The sequence below is a fragment of the Mesocricetus auratus genome, unplaced genomic scaffold (genome assembly GCF_017639785.1).
Source record: "Mesocricetus auratus isolate SY011 unplaced genomic scaffold, BCM_Maur_2.0 Super-Scaffold_100027, whole genome shotgun sequence".
Classification (NCBI taxonomy): domain Eukaryota; kingdom Metazoa; phylum Chordata; class Mammalia; order Rodentia; family Cricetidae; genus Mesocricetus; species Mesocricetus auratus.
Genome location: NW_024429208.1, coordinates 22,499,790 through 22,510,489, shown reverse-complemented (window position 1 = coordinate 22,510,489; position 10,700 = coordinate 22,499,790). Strand labels below are relative to the sequence as shown.

At 50.7% G+C, this 10,700-nt stretch overlaps 1 long non-coding RNA gene across 1 annotated transcript; it reads right to left on the bottom strand.

Annotated features, from left to right (window-relative positions):
- Positions 1-5,957: 5,957 nt before the first annotated feature.
- On the bottom strand, positions 5,958-7,157 carry LOC110340977. Its single transcript, XR_002382834.2, has 3 exons — positions 6,966-7,157; positions 6,488-6,710; positions 5,958-6,085 (listed from the first exon to the last, which is right to left on the bottom strand). It is a non-coding gene; the product is annotated as an uncharacterized LOC110340977 (long non-coding RNA).
- Positions 7,158-10,700: the final 3,543 nt, after the last annotated feature.

Sequence of the window (10,700 nt, the reverse complement as noted above, 5' to 3'; positions counted from 1 at the left end):
CCCCCAACCCCCCCTCCCCGAGCAACCATCCTGACTCCAATTCAGCTCCTACCCAACTGCCCAAGCAGCTTCCACAATGACCTCTGTTGGGCTCCTAAAAGGAGGTACCTTCATCCTGAATTTGGAACAAGATGAGCAATTCATTCTAGAAGTTCCCTCTTTTTAGTCCTAGGTCATTCTACTCAGAGAGAGAGAGAGAGAGAGAGAGAGAGAGAGAGAGAGAGAGAGAGAGAGAGAGAGAGAGAGAGAGAGAGAGAGAGAGAGAGAGGAGGGAGGGAAGGCCTAATGGAGGGGAATGAAAAGGAAGGATGGGGGTGATAGAAAAGGAAGTCTGCTCATTGGCCACAAGGTTGAAATGGGATTATTCCCTCTTCTGTCTTCTCCCCTCTGTCAAACCCTGCAAGCCAAAAGCTCCTTGGACTCTGCAGTGGAGAGGTGGGGACCACCCTGGCTGTCGGAGGCTCTGCTTGGGTGGGCAGGGATGACAGGTTTGGATGACCCTGACCTGGGCCTCACTGGGACACATCGCTGAGTGTTTCTGCAGTATCTCTGATGCCACCCTTTACTGCTTACACAGCGGAGAGGCGGAAAGAGACGGACACTCAATGCAACCCTGTCCTGGTCTTTTTCCATTACCCACCTTTCTTGGTTTCTCCTGTGTTCCAACTCCCATCACCAGGATGTGACCCCATGAGGCAAAGGATTGAGGGTCTTTCTCATCCTACTGTCCCAGGTACCTTCAACTGCCTGGTTCTAGGACCGAGTGGATAGCAGGACAGGGGTGGAGAATGGTCAAGCACTGTCACCATGCCTCTGAGGGCTGGTCTCTAGACTCTTCCCTACACATGCACACACAGGGGCATATGCAATGAGCATATGCTCACACATTCATATAAGCAGTTACGCACAATACACAATATGCAGTCACACTTCTCTACACATACCCAAGTAGAGAGACACTTGACTTCATAGCTCTAGATATGTCTGAAGATGAGAGTTAGGGCAACAATGTGCTGGGACTAGAGCCCTCTGCTGGGGACCTTTGCATGGGGAATAGGAAAAAGACGAAACCTCACTAAAGTCCCTCAGCTCAACGTACAGAGTAGCGGGGACCTGTCTGTCCCCTCATACCTCCAAGAGCCCAGCTAAACGGAGCTGAGGGGAGTGGGGTTGGCATAAGGTACTCACAGCCAAAGAGGGAGAGACCCAAGCACAAAGGGCAGCCAATGGCGCAGCCGAGAAACTTCCCCACTCACTCAGCTCCTTGGCCATCCCTTGCCAGCCTTGGATAGTAGAAAGACAATGTTCAAAGGAACAAGTCAAGTTCCTGCCAAAGCCTGTCTGGCTGAGGTAGACCAAGACTGGACCCTGGAGCCCCTAGCCAAGAAATGTTGAGTGGTGGCCAGCTCTGCCACAGGGGATCAGGGAGTCTGCTGAGGACCCTGCTACCTGCTGCCTGCCCTTCCAGCTGGCTCTGCCAATATTACTTCCTTCCTCAGGCTGAGCTGGTCATACCACACAAATATGAATAAACACAGACTTTCATGTACACACACACACACACACACACACACACACACACACACACACGTCTGAGTTCACTGGGTCAAGAGCATCCAATGAACAACTTCAAGTCCTACTGATGTGGTGGTTAATAGGTATTGATCTACAGTAGGGAAACCAAGGTTTATGGATGTTGTATTGTGTAATATCCAGTGTAAATGCAAAGAATGTTCCAGCTAGGATTCAGACTCAAGCTGGCCAGTCTTTTGGCCCATTCCCCTTCCTGTGTGGGAATGCCGCCTCCTGGCGAGGTTCCCACCTGCCACAGACTGCTTGTTCCAGAACCTTCCCAGCAAGGCTAAGAAGGAAAGTTCCCCTGGCAAGTCCCTTTTCCAGTCACACTTGTTTTCTGGTCTGTGGCCTCACAGCAGGGGACTCAACTGAAGTCCCAGATGCCTCTTCAAGCTCAGCTTTTATGCCTTTGCAGTCTGTGGCCCTATTTTCAAGGCTGTGGGGCTTTAAGAAGTCTGGGCATGCTTTTGAAGGTTAAGCCTGTTCCTGGCTCTGACTACAGACTCTGCCCCTAGTGGGGCTACTACAGGAGAAGCCTCCTCCATACACTTCTGTTGCTATACCTTCCCTCTGTGATGGGCTGAAATCCCTCTGAAACTGTGAGTGGAGCTTAAACTCTCAGCCTTGTTTCTCCCAGGTATTCCGGCTACTGCAATGACAAGAGTCCCTAACAGTTGTCATATTTCTTTCATGTCTGCAAGACTCACATTGCATCTTACTCTTTCTGCTGCTGAAACAGACAGACTCCGGTATCTCCAGCTGCTGTTCCGGTCTCACTCCAGCCTGTAGGCCACAAGACACCCCTCCTTAAGGGTGCAGGGAGGACAGGTTCACGGAGAAGTAGTACCCCAAGACAGTGTCAGGAGCCCAAATGCACTTCAAGTCAGTGCTTCTGTGTTTAGCACCAAAGGGCAAGTTGGGACTGGAGGAAGGCCATATTCCAACCCCAGGATCCTTGGTGTTTTACCAGGCCTCGGTTTTCCCCACCTGGTACCCAGGTGGGTTCTCTGACTGCTTCTGGATGGCCCAGTTCTGCGCCCCAGCATCCTCCAGGCTGACCCCAGGCTGCCCACTCCCATCACTAGTGCTCCCGTCTCTGAGCATCTGCCTTCCCACATCAGTGTTTCTCCGCCAGGCTGTGTTCAATATGTTCTCAAAGCAGAAGGGACAGGCAGGGCCCGGGAGTCCCTGCTGACAAGCAAAACAGATAGGCATCCAGAGAGACGTTGTTGTGACTCGCCTGATGTCACCCAGCCGCTGCAACACCCAGAGTTCAGCTCTGCTTTCATTGCCTTCCAAATGCCTAGTTTCGAATTGTGGATGTGAGGGAGCCATGCCAGGGGCTAAATGACATTCCTGTCCCTTTCACAGGGCTGGGGGAGTCACCAGCTAAATGGGGGGGGTGAGAGGTTAGGGAGGAGAAGAGGCCCTGGGTCTGAAACTCAGCTGTCACCACAAGCATTCAGCGTAGAGTGTCTAATGACTCCAAGCTGTTCTGGAACATTCTCTCTACCCTGGGGAGCTGCTGGGCAGCCTGACTGTTATGCACAGCAGCTGTGTGGGCTGCCTATCGGCAACAAGCCCAGCCATCAGGGACCCCAGTGACTATAGACCCAGGCCATTGTGGGTCAAAGGATGGCAATACTCTTTCTCCTCTTCCAGGTGAAAAGGGGGCAGGACTTCATGACCAGAGGGGCGAGAAGCAGGCTCCCTTTTTCCTCCTTCTCTCCAGGCTGGTAGAAGGTGCTCAGGGTAGGGCTGAGGGGAGCTCAGAACACATCCCCCCATCCCCACTAGGACAGCTTAAAGACCCAGAATGGACTAGCTAGCTTAGGCCATGAGGAGCTGAGTCCCTCGGCACCCTTCCTTCCCTCAGAAACTCAGGTGTTAACCCAAGCACTGCCATTTGTGAGCTGTGTGACCTGGAGTAAATTATTGACATCTCTATGCAAATGCCTTAAGCTTCTGCTGCAAAAGCTTAGTTCCCAAGGTTGCTGTGGGGATTTGGTGAGGGAAAGGCCTAATCCCTCCTTCAAAGTGTTTCTCTTCAGCTTTTTGTTTGTGTTAATCAGACTTTTTGTCACAGTAAGCCCTGGAATATAGAGAGTAGAGCCTATGTAGGACATGTATCATGCATGTGTGTGTATCTATATGTATATGGATTCTGGTGTTCCCTAATTTCAGTCCACAGCTCACAATGCTCACCCACAGGAAACACACTTTGCCCAATGACCTCCGGTTTTCCCTCACTTATCTACCAGTAACTGTTCCCAAAGAAACTTATGTAGGCACCAGGGATGCTGTTCAATAGGTAGACAGTTTGGGGTAGAATGCATGGAGACCTTGGTTTAATCCTCAGCAGTACATAAGCTAGGCGTGGTGGCTCAGGCTTGTAGCAAGAACTTGGGAGGTAGAGGCAGCAAGGTGGGAGTTCAGGGTCATTTTTGGCTTAGATAACGAGTCGAGGACTAGCCTGAGCTACATGAAATACTGTCTCAAAAACAAGGCAAACGGGCCAGGCGCTGGTGGCACACACCTGTAATCCCAGCACTTGGGAGGCAGAGGCAGGCGGATCTCCATGTGTTCGAGGTCAGCCTGGTCTACAGAGCAAATTCCAGGACAGGCTCCAAAGCAATACAGAGAAACCCTGTCTCAAGAAAAAAAGAAAAGAAAAGAAAAAAAAAAAACAAAAACAAGGCAAACAGAAAAAGAAACCCCCATGTAGAAACATTTGGACACATTTTAGGAAAAGGCATTGGGAAGGCAAGTCCTAGCTTCAAAGGAGGAGTAGCCATCCATCCCTGTGTTCCAGGTATAACAGTGAACCCCAGCAGTCCTGGAGGGTCCCAGCAGTGAGAGCTAAGAGAAGGATGACTGCCCAGGAGAGGCAGCAGGAGTCCAAGGGCTTCTTGAAGGAGATAGTCAGGGAGCAGGCCTCAAGGATGGAATGAGATGGATGGTAGGCTAAGCGAGGCTCATGGACATGAGGTCCTCCTTCCAGGTAGGAAGGAGGAGAGAGGGATGTTTGTGGGATCCTGGGAGGCCGGGTCGGGTCACTCAAGGGCTGTGTGACACACTGGTCAGTAAACAGTCTCGCTAAGCTTCACCTCCCGATACACAGTGGCCATCAGATATGCCTGCTTCCCAGGACAAAAGGAGACATGTGGGCAGGAGGCCTGACCTGGAGGCTTCGGGCAGGGTCGGACAGTTGCTGCCCTGGTGAACGTGCAGACCCTAAGTCATCCAGTCTGACTCTTATGACAATAGTGTGAGTTTCAGGCGTGGTGCCACCGCCACTCGATCTGGCCTCTGGAAAGTCACATGGCTTCTGTAAACCTCAGGACCCTGGTCATAAAGTGGGTTTCAAATCTTAGCCCCACCAGTCCCCAAGGAAAGATGGTTTATAAACTGTCAAGTGTCAGTACTTTGAAGAGATTAAGATGGTGGCTATGGAGCCCTTTGTCCCTCTGCAGCAAATAAATCTCCTTTGTGTTGCAGAATAATTATTATTTAACGATGTAAAGGTGTGTTGCTTTTGTTCATGATGTATTTAATTGTGTAAAGATGTGTTACATTTGTTTCACCTTGCCTGCCTAAGGCACAGTTTTGGTCTAATAAAAAGCTGAATGGCCAATAACTAGGCAGAGGAGAGGGATAGGTGGGCTGGCAGGCAGAGAGAAAGGGGAGCTGGCCAGCCAGCAGGGGACCAGCCAGGAGCCAGCCAGACACAGAGGAAGCGGGAAGGCAGGATGGACAGTACATGGATGAGGTAAATGAGTCTCAGGGCAGCACATAGCTTAATAGAAATGGGTTAAGTTTAAAAGGCTAGTTAGAATCAAGCCTAAGCTAAGGCCAAACATTCATAATTAATAACAAGTCCCCATGTCTTTATTTGGGAGCCAGTTGGTAGCCCAAAGAAAATGCCAACTACATTTTTGTGCTGAGAACTTGGTCTTGGGGTGTCCTGGAGTGGTATTGATGTCTTACAGAGGGAAAGGGGTTGCCTCTGGAGATAGGATCGAAGCATTCACCGTCTCTAGTGCGATATTCTGAATGACCTCATCCAGGGTCATGAGAAGAAAGTTCTGGGCTGGAGAGAAGGCTCTTCAGTTAGATCTCGTCCCAAGCAAGCCTGGCCTCGGTTTAATCCCCAGAACCCATGTAAAGGTGGAAGGAGATAACCAAGTCCACAAAGCTGTCCTCAGACCTCCACATGTGTGTCATGACAAAACGACGGATTATTGTTATCACTTTTGTCAGGGTCTCACTATGTCGCTCTGGTTGCCCTGGAACTCACTCTGTATATATACCAGGCTGTCCCTGAACTCGGGGATCTACTTACCTTACTTCGTAAGTGTTAGGATTAAAGGCATGCACCACTATTCCCAACTTAAAACAATTGTTTATTATTTTTTTAAAGGAGTCAGTTTCCATGTCTCTTACTGCAGGCATCGGAAGAAAAGCCTTGGGATACCTCTGTGTTTGATGGATCACTGTCAGGTCCATTTCCCTAGATTATGTTTTAAAAAGACAGAATGTATGAGGAAGGAGCTCACATAGTCCATGGGTTGCTGGAGCCATGATTTAAACCCACAGTCACTGCTTTGTCCCACCGTGGTCAAAGTCTGTTGATGCCACCCCTGAGCTATACACACCCAGCTCATCTGTCCCTACATGGCTCATTTCCAGTTTAGCAAATCTCTCTGGGAGGATGGGTCCCTATCAACTTGGGACCCCCCACCAGGACACCCCCAGGGGGGCCCCCAATAAGGAAAACTGATAATTGGGCTCCGCTTTTTTGAGGTTGCAGTCAATTCAGAGAGCAATTTGGCCAAAGCCGGCAACATTTTAAAATCTCCTTGACACAGCCTCACCCCTCCTCAGTCCCCCACAGGCACAGTCTATAACTTACGAGCGTACAGATGTTCACAGCAGCAACCGATGGGCATGACAGCTCACACAGATGTTCCCTGGGGGCGTGGTTCTGTAAGCCCTCCCGTATGCACGGGTGGCTGGAGGTACCGTTAAAGCGAATGAGGCGCTTCCGAGAACTGATGTGGGAAGGTCTCCAGGACATATGGTAAGCAGGGAAATACAAGCTGCAGAGCACTTTGTGAGGTATGTCCACGGACTGCCTAAAACAAAACCGATGACACACACGTGTAAATAAAACAGCAAGAAAAATAGGCCCCTAAGATGCATGCGTGCACTGTTGTAAACATGGTTACCCAAAAGAAAGATGAGGATTCCGGGCATGGGTTTTGGAGCGGACTCTTCCCTGGTCACCGCACATATGTGCTTCTGGGAGTTTTTATATTTATTTAGTGGGGATGGGAACATACAGGGGTCAGAGAATGACTTTCAGGAGTCAGGTTTTTTTCTTTTTTCACCTTTTGGATACAGGGACTGAACCGAGGTCATTGGGCTTAAAGGCAAGTGTCTTTAACCCTTGAGCCACCCGGCCTGCTTGGGGTACAATCTCCTGCTTCTGTGGAGCTGTATATTCCAGGCTAGCTAGCTTCTTTGGATTTTTCCTTCTCTGCCTCCTTTCTGGTCTTAGAGGTCCACCATGGCATTCAGCTTTAAAGAAAAAACAAAAAACAAAAATGGAGTCAGGATCTCGGTCTTGGCAGCAGGGGCCCTTACCAGCTGAGCCGTCTTGCTATTGCTTGCTCTTCCTTCTCTAACAAAGATGTGTTTGTGGATCACTTGGGCAGGCAGCAGAGAACTTGGACCTTTCAGGCCGCCAGGACAGTGAGTGGTATCTGAAGAGACGTCCAGCCACCAGCCTGAACCCTTTCCAGACCAGATGCTGTGCCCCAGAGTAGCTACCTGGTGTCTCTGAAGAACCCTCCTGCCTGACTCTGGATCTCCTGGACACCAGTGTGGCTTGTCTAAATGAGTCCCTTGAAGAGCCGAGGCCCATCTGCCAGATGAGGCAACCCAAAGTCACAACACAGTCACAGGGAGCAACGGGGCAGGGCTGGGAAGATCTGGAAGGATATAGAACCTCATAGAGAAGAAAGGAAGCTGGTCTCAGTGAGCTAGGGAGATGGAGAAAGTGACAGTCAGCCATGTAAAGATGTCTGGGAAGAGAACCATCCACTTCCACTGTGACCTGGGAGTCCAATGGCCAGGTCAGCCCTTTCTACTCTCTACAGTCTCATGGAGGCACTGAACACCAAGCCCGTCAGCCAAGGAGCAGCTGGGTCACAACTGACTGCAAGGTGAAGAGACTTGACAATGGCCTCAAGTCTCCCACAACCTCAGACATCTTTCTTCTTCTAGAACAATACCTTCACTTCCGGGATCAGACACCCAGCTCCCTCTCTTGCTCCCTTAAAGCTGGATGTTTCTGAACTGAAAACTCGTGTTGAGACATACTCAGAAATATATCCAGTCTCTAGTGGGGCCTGGGGTAGCGCCCTGTAGTCCTACTGAGTGTTGAAAAGCCTCTTCGGGAGGCGCAGGAACAAGGATGAATCAATATGATGGGCGGCTGTGTCTCCTGTTGGTTCTGACAAATGAACGACACAATCTCACTTCTCCCAGCTTTGGGGGGATTATAGAAATACGAGTTTGAGGTTGTGGGTCTGCTTAGTTAAATCCCTCAGATACTCAGATTATTTTTCATACCCCCCTCTCCAGAGTTACCCCTAGCTGCGCTCAAACTCTGAAAAGGAGGTTATTTTTGTCACCTGCTTTCTAGATGCAGAAATATTTGCTCAGAGAAGCAATGCATCTTCCCCGAAGTCACACAGCTGGCAGTATCAGCGTCCAGACAGGGACCCAGAACCCGGAGTTTACCTTAAAGGAAGCAAGGCTGGAGGAGCAGAGGAACTAGTCTGTCAGCCACATAAGGTGCCCCCGAGCAGCCAGGGTAAACTCCTTGGCCCAAGCCCAGCAGCCATTAGGCATGTGTGTGCTGCTCATGACTGCGCCATGGGAACTATTCACTACACACGTAGCACCAGACTCCTGGCCTCCAAGTCTCCCTGTCCGCCCGCCAGTTTCTCAGGGTGACGGTAATGAAGCTGTAACGGGCGAGTTTTCACTATGCCCATGTGTTCTCGCTTCAGCCATTCAAGCCAGACAGTTTCTGGCATCTGGGTCCAATTGCAGGCGGATGGGGTGGGGGTGCTGGCGGTGATGGAGGGGGGGGATGACAGTGAGAGCGAGGCCTGGGCTTCCCAGTCCTGACATGAATGTGCCCCTGAGCTAGGGCGTGCCCTCTCCCTTTCCAGTCACTGAAGTCAAGACTAGGAGGAAGCTGGTTGGGCACCAGGCCAGCCAGACGAAGTGGATAACTGGGTGGCAGCCATGATTATAGGTGTGGAGGAAGCCAGGCAGAACCTGGTGGTCTGTGTGGGGCCGTATCCTGGAGTGAGGTGACTGTCGGTGGAGGCAGTTGGGTCCTGGCCTGCAGCCCCCTAGATTGGCAGAATACTCTCGGGGATGAGTGAGTTCTACTTGGGAGTCTATAGGCCGCAGTTGAGTTGTGTTTGGGTCTCTCTAGGGACTGGGCAGGGGGGCTCAGCTCACCTACACTTCCTCTAGGGAAGCCCAGGAAACTGGGAGTTTGGGCTAAAGGCCCCGGACTTGTCCCGAAGGGCAGATGAACCTGTGCCCTGTCCATGCCTCTTCCCTGCTCCAGGAACCACCACAGTTATTGGTTCTTTCACTGAGCCCGGCTCTGTCTGCCTTGCTTTACAGTGCTGGGCAGGTAGTCCTGGGCCAAGGTCCTCATGAATCCATGAGCATGTCTACACCTCAGAGTATCCTCTCAGGGACACCAACATGCACCCCGACAGTTAGCAAGCAGATGGCAAGGTGACTGTGAGTACTGTCCCATCATACAGACCTGAGTCACATGGCTGCCAAGTGACCTCTGAAGTCCGTCAACTCCCTGGACCCGAGTCTCAAACAAGTGGCAGTCAGGCCCACTCACAAGCCTGTGTTAAATGGCTGTCAGAGCCGCTACCACAGCAGCCTTAAGTTGAGAGCCCCTGAAATCATCAGGATACCTCCTGCCCACCCTCATCCCGTTGACGGCTTCAGAGACTAGACAGGGGAGGCAGACCTGAGGCATACAGCAAGCCTCAGGCATTCCTCCTCCACTAGTCTGACCATGCTTCCTCTGCTCATGCCCTGGCTCAAGTCCATCTATCACAGGCTCGGTTCCCCCAGACAGCCTTCAAACCTCTGGAGACCCACCACTAAATAAAAGCAAAGGAACTTAGAAGTCACCCTGAAAAAGTGGTACTTGCCTTGAAAAGAATGTAGACATGTGTAGAGACCAATTCAATTATTCTGCCCATGCAAAGCAGAAATTCAAGGGTTGGGGATACGGTTCCATTGGTTGAGTGCTTGCCTAACACACGGGAAGTCCTGGGTTCCATCCACAGAACTCCATGAACTGGGTGAGGTTGCACATACCTGTAATTCTAGCACTTGGGGGCAGAGATGGGAAGGATCAAGAGTTCAAGATCATCCTTGACTACATAGGGAGTTTGGGATCAGTTTGGACCACACAAACTCTATCTCAAAAAAAATTATAAATCCTAGAAGAAGGCCAGTTCCATGGAGAATGAACTCATGAGGTTTACTTTATGTTCTTAGGTTTCGGAAAGCCTTTCATCAGCCTATGCCAGCTTTGTAAGACGGATGCATAGATGGCTAGGTAAGGAGGCGGATGGACATGGGTGGAGGAATAATGGGTAGAGGTGAGTAGATAGATAACTATATAGACTCATGGGTAGACCCATGAATGAACAGGGGACAGTTGTAGATGGGTATGTAGGTGGGGTCAGTTCATTCTGTCCTTATAGCACGTGCCTGGAGATGAGCAACTTATAACGAAAAATGGTTCCTTTGGCTTCTGGTTATGGAGGTTGCAAGCCAAGAGCAGCTGGCCCTTTGCTTTTTAGGCTTATGGAAGGGGCTTTGGCAGAGCAAAACCACTCATCCCATGGTCCCCTTCAAGGGTTCCACCACCCCCTTCAAGGGCATGCCTCTCCGGACCTGATGGCCCCATGAGGCCCCACCATGTATAGGGCTCAATGGCCCAGTGGTTGGAGACCAAGACTTTCATTCAAGAGAGCCCCATCTAGCTCATTTGAACCCAT